Below are 12,760 nucleotides of genomic sequence, written 5' to 3'. Positions count from 1 at the left end.
AGAATAAAGAATAGAAATGAATGGTTATTTTACTGTTTGGTAGTTTCAGTAGTTAAAGAGATAATGAAAATTTATGGATTACTGAGTAAAAGTGATTGCTTGGCGATCGTTCGATACTCGTGAGTGCTGGATGTAAACAGACGTTTTGGAAAGCTTTTTTTTTAGTTTTGGTTTATTATAGGTTAATGGTTTAATTTAATAATTATTTGAAAATAAGTACATGCAGTACATTTAATAAAAAAAATTGTGAATTAGATATCATAAAATATAAAATAAATCAGACTGTCAACAAATACGTAAGTTTTAGAATTCTTCTTCTGTTTTATTATTACGTTACGTATACATATGTTTCATTATAGCTGTCAGTAACTCGGTATCTCCATTAGGTAAAGATAGAATAATGAATAGAAATGAATGGTTATTATACTGTTTGGTGGTTTCATTAGTTGAAGAGAGATACTAATGACAATTTATGGCTTACTGTGTGCTAGGAAAAATGATTGCTTGGCGCTCGTTCGATTCTCGTAAGACGGGTAAGAGCTGAATGTAAACAATCGATTGGAAGGTTTGTTTTTTGTTTGTTTGTGTATTATATTTAATGATTAATTAATAATTATTTGAAATGAGTACATTATGATTATTTATACATTTTATTGGCATATTCTAAGCTTTTAGCTCTTAGGTTTAGATGTCAGAATCATAGACTAGGCTACAGTAGCAACCCACTTAAGCATAGGCTAGGCTTATTGCTAAGGGACATATGCTAAAGTCCTAATATATGCAGTAAAAATGGGGTTGAACATTACATGCAGTTGAATATTACTCAAGTATGTACAGTATTTTGCCTTTTTGGAGTCATATTTCTTCCGTCGTAACCCTAGAACATGAGTTTTAGGCCTGGAAATGTAATTTACTGGGGTGTTTTTGGAGGGCTTGGAACGGATTAGCCATTTTACATGTAAAATGTGTTCCAAGATACGAAAAAATCATGATACGAAGGCCGTCTCGGAACGGATTAATTTCGTATCTCGAGGTCCACTTGTATATATATATATATATATATATATATATATATATATATATATATATATATATATATATTATATATATATAGTATATATATGTGTGTGTGTGTGTGTGTGTGCATATAATATATATATATATATATATATATATATATATATATATATATATATAATATATATATATATATATATATATATATTATAATATAATTATTTTATTACATTTTTCGATTCTGGTACGAAATACATCAATAAAAGGAATGCAGGTGACACTTTTCTTTTTGCATACAATGAAATATCATAATATCATGCACAGATACGGATATATAAAAACTTGTAATAAATATAAAAATAAATACAAAATAAATGCAGAATACTCACTCGTAATCCTGACTCTTTGTTATATTCTTGTTTTCTCCCTCCTCCATTGAAGTCTTGCATTTTTTTCCTCTCGACATAACGAGGTACAGGTGGAGGAGGGAGACGCGCGCCCTTACTGCCCAAGGGACGCGCGGTCCCGTGCGCCCTCTGCTGTCTGTCGCTGAGGCGCACTCCAATAAAAGCGCAGTGTGGTATTTGCGGTCACACTCCCCGAACCTGCATAGAGCTATTTTGCAGGTGTGACAGAAGAACAGCGTGTCTCTCCTTCTGCCATTCATATGGCACATCCGGCACCGTTTCTGCCTGCGCCCTTGTAGGAGCTCCAGTGTGATCCCCTGGCTGCAGCCGACACACAGGGTCCACTACCCGATGAGAACTGGTGCGGGCGGGGCCAGCAGCAGGGGCGTCGGCAGCAGCGGCAGGAGCAGGATGACCGAAGTTGGCCCTCCTAAGGTCTGCCCTTTCCTCTAGGGGCAGATCTGCAGCTTGGGGCAGGGGGCCAGACATGGAAGGCCACGCATCGGGATTAAAGTGGATGAGGGCATCCCCGGCTGCCTAGAGGAACTGTAAGTGGGTCATCCTCCAGAGACCGGGACCGTAGTACCCACAGTAGAGTATGTAGGCATTTTGGAGGGTCAACTGAAGAATGTACTTGAGGAGCTTCTGGGTCCACCTCTTGGTTCTCCTGGCGAAGGGATAATACTGGATGAGTTGATCAAAGAGATCAACTCCTCCCATGTGCCTATTGTAGTGCCCCATGACAGTAGGGCGTTCGGCACGAAACTCCTCATACACAACTCGGCCCTGTCGACGTGTCTTCTTCCACTGTACGACCTCCTCTTGGACGGGTTCATGGCTCGTCGTAATCATGGGGATGAGTCGGACACCCTTCCAACAGATGACGAAGACAGCTCCCTTCCGCCGCCACTGTCTCTCTCCTCTTGCCAGATGTTGCGGATGGCTAGCGAACCTCGAGGACATTCGGGGCCCCACGCACCAACCGAAGGGTACCACTGACGTGAACACCCGCTTCATACAGTTCCTGGGCCACGGATACCGAGTTATAATAATTATTCATAAACAGGTGGTATCCCTGGTTACGTAAACGATCCACAAGCCTGAACACAGTTTCACGCATCGTGGAGAAGACCCTGGAATACACTAAGAAGTCCAAGACGTATCCAGTGTTGGACTCGGTAATAAAAAGAAATTTCACTCCATATTTCTTCAGCTTCTTGGGGTTATACACTTTAATGCTTAGACGTCCTTTGTAAGGCATCATCCCCTCATCCAAAGAAAGGTTCTTTGCAGGAACCACAAGATTTTTACAACGTTCACGAATGTATTCCAACACTGGGCGCACTAAGATGAGGCGATCGGAGTTATTCCGGGGTATGGCCCTTCCGGTTGAAGGTGTTGAAATATCTGTCCAACGCCAGGAAAGTATCACGGGGCATAACGCTGGGCACATTGGGCGTACCTAAAAAAAAATTACGCCTCCAATATTGCCTGACGTCGGCAGCAGGCATCAATCCAAAAAAAATGTGGTGCCCCACAAAATGCGCCATGTCAATGAGGTTGCAGCCCCGCCAGCGATACGATAATGTCATGCGCAGTTCATCACGGCAATACCGAGCATAGTCCGCCGTCTCTGCTACCAGGTACTCCAGCAATTCCCGCGTAAGGAACAGCTGGATGAACCCCAGAGCAGTGAGAGGAACAGGTACGGTGAGCCCAGGGTTTGCCGTGAATGGGTGCATGTTAGGTGGGGTGGGGTCCTCCGTCCACCCCTCGTCGCTCTTGGACAACCGACCTTCACCTTGGCTGGCGCGACGATCCGACCTTCTATGTGCCCGTGCGCGCGGGCACGATTTCGCACACAAAACCCCCCACTGGCCCATCTCCCTCACTTAGGCCTTCGCTTTCTGTATCGTCATCTGCGATAAAACTAGACCCTATATCCTCAAACTTCCCCTCCTCAGATTCCCCCTCATATGCACTAAAACCACTAAATTCGAGCTCACTTTCGGGATGTAAGCCTCGAACGGACATTGGGGGCAAATATTCATCGCCATTGACATCGGGAGTGATGTCCTCATCACTGGATGACCAACTGCCTGATATCAAAATGAGGACTCGCGACATACTCCTGATCAAGCTCCGATAAGTGCTCGTCTATGTCCCTTGGTTGGAGGCCTCCCAAATTCCTACAAATGCCCCTAAGGACGCCCCGATGCTTCCTAGGGGTTACTAAAGGCATACTAAATTCTTTTCCTTTCGAGGAATGAGAATAAGGATTGGAAGCCGACACCCTTCGTTCTCTAATCAAGAGAGTGAAGGAGAAGTCTTCCCCGAAGGAAAGCTTCAATAGTGATAACAGAATACTGAAGACGATAGTTCAAGCCAAACTGGATGTTCCTTTCTGTTCTTCTCTATCCCAGGGTTGGTCGCCTACTGTGAGATATTCTTCCTTCAGCAGCAGTGCTTCTTCCAAACATTAGAAATTCCAGGAATTCGAGCATTCGCGAAATTCCCAATTATCGTAGTAACAATTATCGGGATTCTCGTCTAGCCCACTCTGGACCGTGGTTTCGCCCAAGTGTCTACAGATCGTAAAACGCTTGAACACTCTGAGTGCTAGAAATTCCTCAGAATTCTAAGCACTCAGCAAAACCCCCACCGAATTCGTCAGACGATCATCGGTTGGTGGTCCTCCCGATTCCCGTAGAAATCGAGGATAGGGCAGGATCCTTCCTCAACGACGGGGACTTACGTCAGGTAGGACCCGAAGGTCCCCCCAGTAACGCAGTCCCCAACGTGGAATCCTACAGAGAACTCTCTGCAGGATCCCTCCCCTTTCCCTCGTAGCCGTAAGGAGAGAGGGAATGGGGGAGGAATTGGATACTCGCTCGCCTTCCCAGCGGAACTAGCAGTTGGAGAAGCGAGTACGAGCAGCCATCACCTTGCGGCGATGGCCTCTCAGAGTCTGGGAAAACGTATTGTCAGGAGAAAACGTTTTCCCGAGGAGGGTTACGAACACGTACTGTAGGTTAAGCGGTCTGCCGCCACCATGAACGTCGTGGGGGGCGGGGGGGCCTGATTGAGTACCTGACAGGAGAGAGCTGATACCGTCCTCCGACGCGTCCCAGTCCTCGTCAAGGCCGAAACCTCTCAAGAGGACCGAAGGGGGAGTGCTCCAAGTGCCGCCTAACGCCCGGCCTCCCACCCTGGATACTCAAGAGGTAAGGACTGCGTCCCTACGGCGAAGTACCAGGTTGGCCCACAGGTTTACCGTCTGATGGGCGAGGAAGGAAAGGTCCTTCTTCCAGACTGGCAAAGTCTCCTGAAAGCCGAGTCATCTTCAGGAGAAATATCCCCGGAGGTGGCTGCGACTTTGGACACAGTGAGGGACCACAGGAGATGACCTGGAAAGCCGCCATAGCAGTGGATTCCAGGCCTAGCACCTCCTTGCTGCGAGAAACCAGAGGTTCTCTGACAGGAGCTGCTGCAGAGATACACCCGGAGTTAGCCTGGCTAACTCTGGGTTCACCTGTTTGGGCGGCATTGGATCCTCTGATGGCACGTAGAATCGCCGCTGTCACAGTAGAGGAGGAGGAAGTAGCTTGGATGACCTGCCAGACCTCAGCGAGCTCTCCTGTCCGGAGAAAAGACTCCACCTGGTCTAAAAACAGGGTCGGCAAGCTCCGATTGCGGCAGACCCACCGTCGGTTTGGGTTCTTTCTTCGGACCCCAAAACGACTTGAGCAGGGACGTGGGCTCGGATGGTGGGAGCAGCGATCCTTCCCCGAGGTCGTTGTGTTGACAAATCAGCACAATAACCTTGGCAAAGTTCCTCTGGATCTCTGGAGTGATTGCATCTTGTGGAGAAGGACCGTCAAGTCCCTCGAACAAGAGCAACTCCCGAGATCCTCCCCCTTCAGGAGGGGAAACGGCGACATACCCCTCTCGGTCTTCTCCTGTCACTTGCGCGTAGGACCTGGTCGATCCTAAGACCGTGCCTGGTACGTACGACGTCGTGACGGGATCGTGAGGAGCGCGCCCCTCACGATCACTCCTCAGTGCCTCGTCCTCCCGGTGTAACCCGAGGAAGTTGAAGGTACAGGAGAGGAAGACCTGACGCTCCCCCCCTCACTTGCTGGCAGAACCAGTGTGCTTGGAGGGCTGCAGGCGATCACCAACCGCAGTGGGATCGAGCTGCAGGCCTGGTAGTGCCGCTCCCCTGGGGAGAGTGCCTGGACTGAGAACAGCGGCCCCGATCTCGTGAGTCAGAGGAACTGCTGCTGGTCGCCCTACCCGTCCGGTCCCTGTGGGAGCGGCGGTCAGGAGACCTGCAGAGACCACTGTCGCAGTGAGACCGGTGCGTGTCCTCACAGCGCGTTGAACCACACGGCTGGCGGCCAGCGATCGGGGAGACCTCTCCCAGCCTCAGCCTGTGGCCGGTCTGGGACCGTCACGTCAACCCGGGTGACCGGCTGGTCGCTACGAGAGCGGCCGCTGGTCTAGCGAGAGTCACCTGAGCGGCTCTCGCCAGCCTTCCACTCCGTGCCATGATCCTGGCGCTGAGCAAGCTCTGGCGTCTGGTTCTTGGCTGCACGGCCACCCGTGGGTGACTGTACACTCGGTACCTCTCGCGAACGAGAGGCTGAGACAGAACCTGGTGTAGCAGCAGAACCTCTAGCACCAGGCGAGGAAGTACCAGTGTTAGCCGGTACCCCTCTGGTCCCCATCTTCTTCTTCCTTGTGGAAGGAAAGAAGGGCCCTACTCCCGAAGGAGCAAGAGGACCAGCGGAACGACCCCCCATCCCACCGGAGTGGGACGGGCCCTGAGAAGTTCCCGAAGGAGCCTTCTTAGGAGTGGAGGCAGCCTTCTTCTTCTGCGGCTGGGTAGCCTTGGAAGTCGAAGGGGAAGAGGCGGCTGCAGACGACGAAGACGACGATGAAGACGACGATGACACCTTCCTCTTCTTCTTCGTCAGCTTCCTCAGGACAGACGTGAGGTCAGCCATCCAGGATGGAGCCAGGGCTGCTGTTGCCGAAGCAACAGGGCCCGGCTGCACCTGTCCGGACAGACCAGCGTCTGGGACAGCAACACCGTGGACTGGGATGACATCGGCAGGTACGGGAACAGCCAGCACAGCATCAGCGGCAGGTACAGCAGGTAGCACAGGTAGGCCAGGAGACGGGGCAGCAGCCAGCAACATCCTGGGTACCGGCGGCAAGTCCAGGGTCGAGCTCTTTGGGCAGCGGAAGTCCAGGCGAGGCAGCATGGCAAACCAGGGCGGCGGCGGCACGCCCCTCCTCGGTACGGCGGCAATCGGCCCCTGCACGGAGGGTGTAGGAGTCACTAACATCACGTGGGAGGAATATACCAGGTGAGGAGGGGCGGTGTACCCAGGAGTAGAGATTGTGGTTGTGGTGGTGGTCACCACTCCATGGTTGACCGTCCCAGACCCCGCCAGATGATGGAGCAGCCCCTGGACACTTGGCACGCCCTGCAGTCCCAATGACGCCCACACCTGTCCAAGGTCATCCCCCAGCAGAAGCACCTGCGGAAGCAAGAGTCGGGTATACAGGAGGGGTTCCCCCTCGCGCGGGGGGGACGAGTCCCACCCCGAACGAACGGAAGACCCCAAATATAAATGCACGTCGGGTATCAAGCGCCCTCCTCTACGCTTGACGGATCGGGCAAAGAAGAAGGACCTCGAAACCGCCCCCCCCCCGAAGGGGAAGGTGCCATACGTGGGAGCTGAGCGGGGGGGGCAGGAAAGAAGACAAAGTATCGGTTACCAAGGGAGTCCCGGAAGAACTTTCCGACGACTCCTTGGCAGGCCTTCGTTTCCCCTGCCCCCGCACAACACCCACTGCACCTCCGACCAATTAGAACAATGTTACACGGCTCAGCCCGAGAGCATTCGCGCCATCGGCACCGAGCACAAGGGCATGAGGATCAATTCCCAGGAATGAGCGGAAACCTTAATCCATAATGATAATAATACATGAAAATTAAAAAGAATACTGCATTTACAATTTCACTTTCACTTTCACACAAAAATAAAAGGCTCGGGCCGAGAGCATTCTCTCCCTCGCCACCAAGCGGAAAGGACATGAGGATCTATTTCTGGGAAGGATTTAAACTTCCCACACTTGCGGCCTTCCACCCCGGGGCACAGTCACCGGATGATGGAAGGGCGCAGAGATTGATCCGATCCTTGGTCCATGATATTATAATCACAATTATTTATGAAAAATGAAAAGAAGTACTTACAGTTTCACTTTCATAGACAAACAAACAGTAGTAGAATAAATTCACAATAATCCAGAGCATACGACGATGAAGCGGGCAGAGAGCGATGGCGAACACGTCCTCACACCACACGGCCGAAAGCAAAAGTGGTTCTTCCCCTACCAGTCGCACGGCGCGCACACTGTCGGACAAGCAGTTAACTACCGAACTCCCTTGTTCGAAGCTTACGACCGTCCAGCTGCCGCTAGTTACCTTCCTATTGTAAAAGGACCGAAAGGTTTGTATACCATACCGGAACAATGGAATGTTTACATCCGGTTGGAGGGACTACCAATGACTGGACCAGTAGTTAACTACAGAACCGCCTTGTTTGAAGAATTCATCAGCTGTGTCCAGGCTACGCCCCAAAGCATTTCCTACTGTAAAGGACTGACCGTTTGAATATCCTGTAGGAACAAAATATTAATAACAACAAAGTATAGTACTATGAGCAGGACCGAGACTTTTCAATATGGCTAGCCCAAGGTCACACGCTCGGCAGGGAGGTCGCCACTCCAGTGATTGATGCTCTATGGGAAGGACCAATGCCTCTGACCTCACAAGTTCTCACTTGGAACGTACTGACAACCTCGCCTGATGCAGAGTATGCCAGTTTAATTGTTTCATGAAGCCAGAGAGAGACAGCGATGTCTGTGTGAAGGGACCATTTTGTCCTTATCACTTGACACTGGTGACTGAGCTTGTCCACCACTACATTCCTCTTGTGTGGAATGTATCTGGCTGGAAGCTCTACTGAGTTGGCTACTACCCACTCGTGCACCTGCATTGTCAACAGGTGTAGCAGAAGACACTAGGGGTCCCTGCTTGTTGATGTAAGTCACTACCATGGTATTGTCACTCATCAACACAAACGAATGTCCCATCGCTCGATCCTGAAACTCTTGGAGAGCCAGGAAGGCTGCCTTGAGCTCCAGGATATTGATGTGAGGGTGCTTATCATCTTCGTCCCGCTCACCTGAAATCAGTAACTCCTTCAAGTGTGCAACCCATCTCTCACTCAAAGCATCTGAGAATAGAAGCATCTTGAGAAGGGGAGTGGTAGAGACACTCCTATTAAAAAGTTCCTTTTATCTAGCCACCAGGTTAAACCCCATCTCACTCCCTCCGAGTGAGGAATGGAAAGGGATGAGGATTACCAAGCCATTGACCAGAACTCTAACATTCGCTACTGGAGAGAACAAAGGTGTAGCCACCCATCCTGTTGGGACATGAACAACTGTGCTGCCTCCCTGAACCTGCTGCTACACAAGCTAGGACTAGCTAGTTGTCTAAACACCTCAACAGATGGATCCCCCATGAATGGGCCCAAGCCAAGCTGACATAAGGGTGAACACTCGCATGAACATCTGGCGAACAGTTGAGAACCCAAAACAGAGTGCCCTCGACTGTAATACCGTCCCTTCAAGGATAAAGCATAAGTACTTGCAAGAGGATCTATAAGCATGAAGTTGCACGAAGTCGGACTCCCTGGTGGCTATAAGCATGGCCCATGTTGTTTCCATCTTGAACTGAGTCTGGCAAACGAATCAGTTCGAGGGAGAGTTCAATGACCAGTCTTCAACCCCCTGTTAGTTTCTTTATGAGAAAGACTCGGCTGTAAAAGCCTGAGGACTGACCTGTCACAACTTGTAAAAGCCTGAGGACCGATCTGTCACAACTTCCACAAGAGGTTTCTTGGTATTTCTACAGAAGCAATCCGCGGTGGCCTAGACCATGGCAATTGACGTTTTCCTAAGTTATTTTACTTACTGAACAAGAATTAAAGTACTAATATTTATTCGGATGACTGTAATTAACCCCAGGGGACAGTACTAAACATGGAGAAATACATTGGACGCCCCAATCCCTAGTGGATGTCGTATCCGCGGTTATGTTCCTTACAGTTCGTAGGGAACTATTCTTTAGAACTACCCTGCAAGAAACGTAACCGCGGATACGACATCCACTAGGGATTGGGGCGTCAATGTATTTCGCTGTGTTTAGTACTGGCTCCTGGGGGTTAATTACAGTCGTCCGAATAAATATTACTTAAAATTCTTGTTCAGTAGGTAAAACTGCATAGAAAAACTGCAACTTCCATAGTCTGGGCCGCAGCGGATAGGTACCCTAGATCTACCAGTTTCTTCAGCATCACTTCTACCTCTACCCAAAGGGCGAGGTCATTAAGTGAGCCAGGTACATAAGTTCGGTTATGGGCTGGATTGAAGGTAAGAGGTGGTCAAAACTCAAAGGAAAGCAGATAGACCTCATGAAGGACATCTACTACCCAAGTATGGGACTCTTGGACTCGAACCCAAGAACAAATTTAAGAGGCTCAAAAGCTCCTTTGTTGCATCAAGGTGCGCAGTCCCAAATTGAATGGAACATCCTTGGTTACATATGGTTGTGGGTTTAGGGATAGGCAAGACCCTGGTATCCTAGGTTAAGTTAAGTGGAAGTGTTCAGGAGGCATAGCCCCCCAACCAGGTAAGGATATGACCCCCTAGTTTAGAACAGGTAGGGGTCTAGATTTAAATACGGACTTAATATCTTTAGTTAGGTTAGGTGAAGGGGTCACCCCAGTGTTAGGCTTAGGCCCCGTCCACACGGTCGAGCTTTGGTCAACGAAATTTGTTCGATGTGACGTCAGAAGCGGAGAAAGTGCGGCAAAGTTCTGACATTTCTCGCTATTTCTCCGCTTCTGACGTCACATCGGACAAAGTTCGTCGAACAAAGCTCGACCGTGTGGACGGGGCCTTAGTAGGAGAGTCTATTTCATGGTGAGAACTTTGCACCCCTGGTTTGGTGAAGTCAGGGTGGGGTTCCAGGGAGGCAAAGACCACCTGGCCAGATAATGATACAGCCCCTTTTTACAATATCTTAAATCAATACTTGTATTTGATTAATTTCGTATTCCTCCCCACCGAAAACCTTGCTATCACACTATGGTTGCCCAAGTAAAACGCTTTTTCGGGAAGTGTCTGTGTTCCGAGAGGGGGTGGTAACAACGTCGCCGATCGGTCATTTATACTACTATACCTAGTTAGTAAGAGTGGGGAGGATGTTCAATGGGGTGGAGAATCCTAAAGGTTACAGAAGATCCCAGTACCCAAGGTTTAGTTGGATTAGAATATGATCTTGTATTTCAATAGCCTTACCCTCAATTTCTTTTCCCAACACAAAAAAAAGTTTTTCGCCGTGGTCCCCCCACAGTTTTAGGACAACCTAGCTAGGTACCCTAAGGATGGTACAAAAATTCTACTACCTACTACTACTAGTAGTACCTATATACCAATAGTAGTAATCAATTTTCTACCGAAATGAACGTCAGAAACGTTAAATTACATACTAGGCTAATAGTATACACGATTAGTACTCAACTTTGAAATACAAACACAATAGGTAACCTACAAACACTATAGGTAACCTAAAGTAAAAATTTACCGGCTTGTCTTAGCTAGCCTATACTTGACCAATGAGATAACTATGGCTAGTGTGTACCTTTAACTAGCCTCTGTCGATATTGTCACTTTCAGCTGGACAAAAATCTCAAACTATTATGAATAGAGGTCAACGGTTTTCCTCAGGAAGTTAACACCAGAAAGTTTTCATCAAGACAGAGCAGTATTAGTAATGACAGGAGAAAGAGACTTGAGAACACGCATAGGAATTGGTATTTTGATTCATCCGTTCAGTGACATTGTAAACAACGTGTCCGAATGGCTGTAAAGCTATGCCTAACTTTTCTATGTTACAGCTAATTGAAAATATAGATTTTGAATCTGTCAAAAAGAAAATTTTTTAATATTTCTAAATGAATAAAAACATTTCAAAATGACTGACACAATTGCAAAGTTATATTTATGATAACCCGTCAAACTACAGATAAACCGAAGCCTGAACTGCTTCTGAACGTCAACTCTGACATTACGCAATATAACTATGTAACACCGATCACTGATAGCCCCCCATAGGTCGTTTGAAGATCAAGCAACACTCAAGCATATTTGCAGGAATAACTTTGCCGTAGAGGTTATTAAAATGGCAAGACTTCCAAAACGGATTGACAGAGACTGTCTGAAGAAATTCCTTGATAGTTTTGATAATGTTCTAACAGACTGTGATGGTAAGATAGCTATCTCAGATGGGTACCTAGTAGTACTCTGGTAGGCTATAGCCTAACCTCCCTCTAAACTTTGCACCTACAACTTCACCTGGCCCCGTAAAATCATATCTAGATCTACCCATACCCCTAGTATTGTTAGAATTGGTTACGTTCTAGTTCAAACTATGTAATTAGTAACGTCAAAATAGGTAATGCCAGTGTAGCTGGTTCAGTGCTCAAGTGCTTGGGCGAATGTTTATATACCTAGTACTAGGTAGCCTAGTACATCCTAAATCTGTAGTATTATGTACCCTTAGGCTATAGGCTAGTATAGTAGTAGTATTCGTGTCTAACATAGGCTGTTTACATGCACAAGCCATTTATAGAAAAAAATACAGGTCAAACAAAATCATTGCCATTAGGTAGTAGGTAGTACTACCTACATTCTACCTACCTTCTGTAGATGGAAAGTGTCCACTCCACTCTTCTGTAGGCTACTAGGCTATACCTAGCTATAGTAGTAGTACCTAGCTAGGTACTACCTAGTATTTGTGAATTCACATCTACTAGTCAAGGCTGAACACACTATACAATTTCTCCTTTATTTTTATCCTGCTACTTCTCTATCAACTAGGCTACTTGTTTTATCATGCTAAATTCCCTTATCTCCTCCCCATTGAAAGCTCAAACTATCTCAGTCTTGTAAGTCTCCCTAGTAGTATTTTCCAGCCTTAGGACACCAAATCTCTTAGCAACTCCTCATTTCTAACATAAGTAGCCACCACAATTCAGCCATTGCCTAGCATTTTGGGGTCACACCTATTCAAAATCTCCTTCATATTTTCCTTTGTAAGATTCTATCAAGGTTGAGTAGAATAGTATCCTCATTATACCATCATGACTGACATGTTTGCTCTGTGCACTGATGGAGTACTTATTCACGAG

General features: G+C 47.6%; 1 protein-coding gene across 5 annotated transcripts in view; it reads right to left on the bottom strand.

The window, feature by feature from the left end:
- The window catches only part of LOC135226461 (pseudouridylate synthase TRUB1-like), a 159,635-nt gene extending 147,341 nt beyond the window's left edge, over positions 1–12,294 (bottom strand). The window contains exon 1 of one of the 5 annotated variants that reach the window (XM_064266059.1): positions 12,270–12,294. The gene's annotated coding sequence lies outside the window, so the exon portion shown is untranslated. Of the gene's footprint in view, positions 1–10,868; positions 10,893–11,059; positions 11,084–11,154; positions 11,507–12,269 lie in introns of those variants that run through there. The other 4 variants (XM_064266057.1, XM_064266056.1, XM_064266060.1 and 1 more) reach the window with 4 other exon arrangements.
- Between the last annotated feature and the right edge of the window lie 466 nt (positions 12,295–12,760).

Source organism: Macrobrachium nipponense, chromosome 14, assembly GCF_015104395.2.
Source record: "Macrobrachium nipponense isolate FS-2020 chromosome 14, ASM1510439v2, whole genome shotgun sequence".
In the NCBI taxonomy this organism is placed as follows: domain Eukaryota; kingdom Metazoa; phylum Arthropoda; class Malacostraca; order Decapoda; family Palaemonidae; genus Macrobrachium; species Macrobrachium nipponense.
The sequence above is the reverse complement of the archived record's forward strand: the minus strand, read 5'-3'. Positions and strand labels throughout refer to the sequence as shown.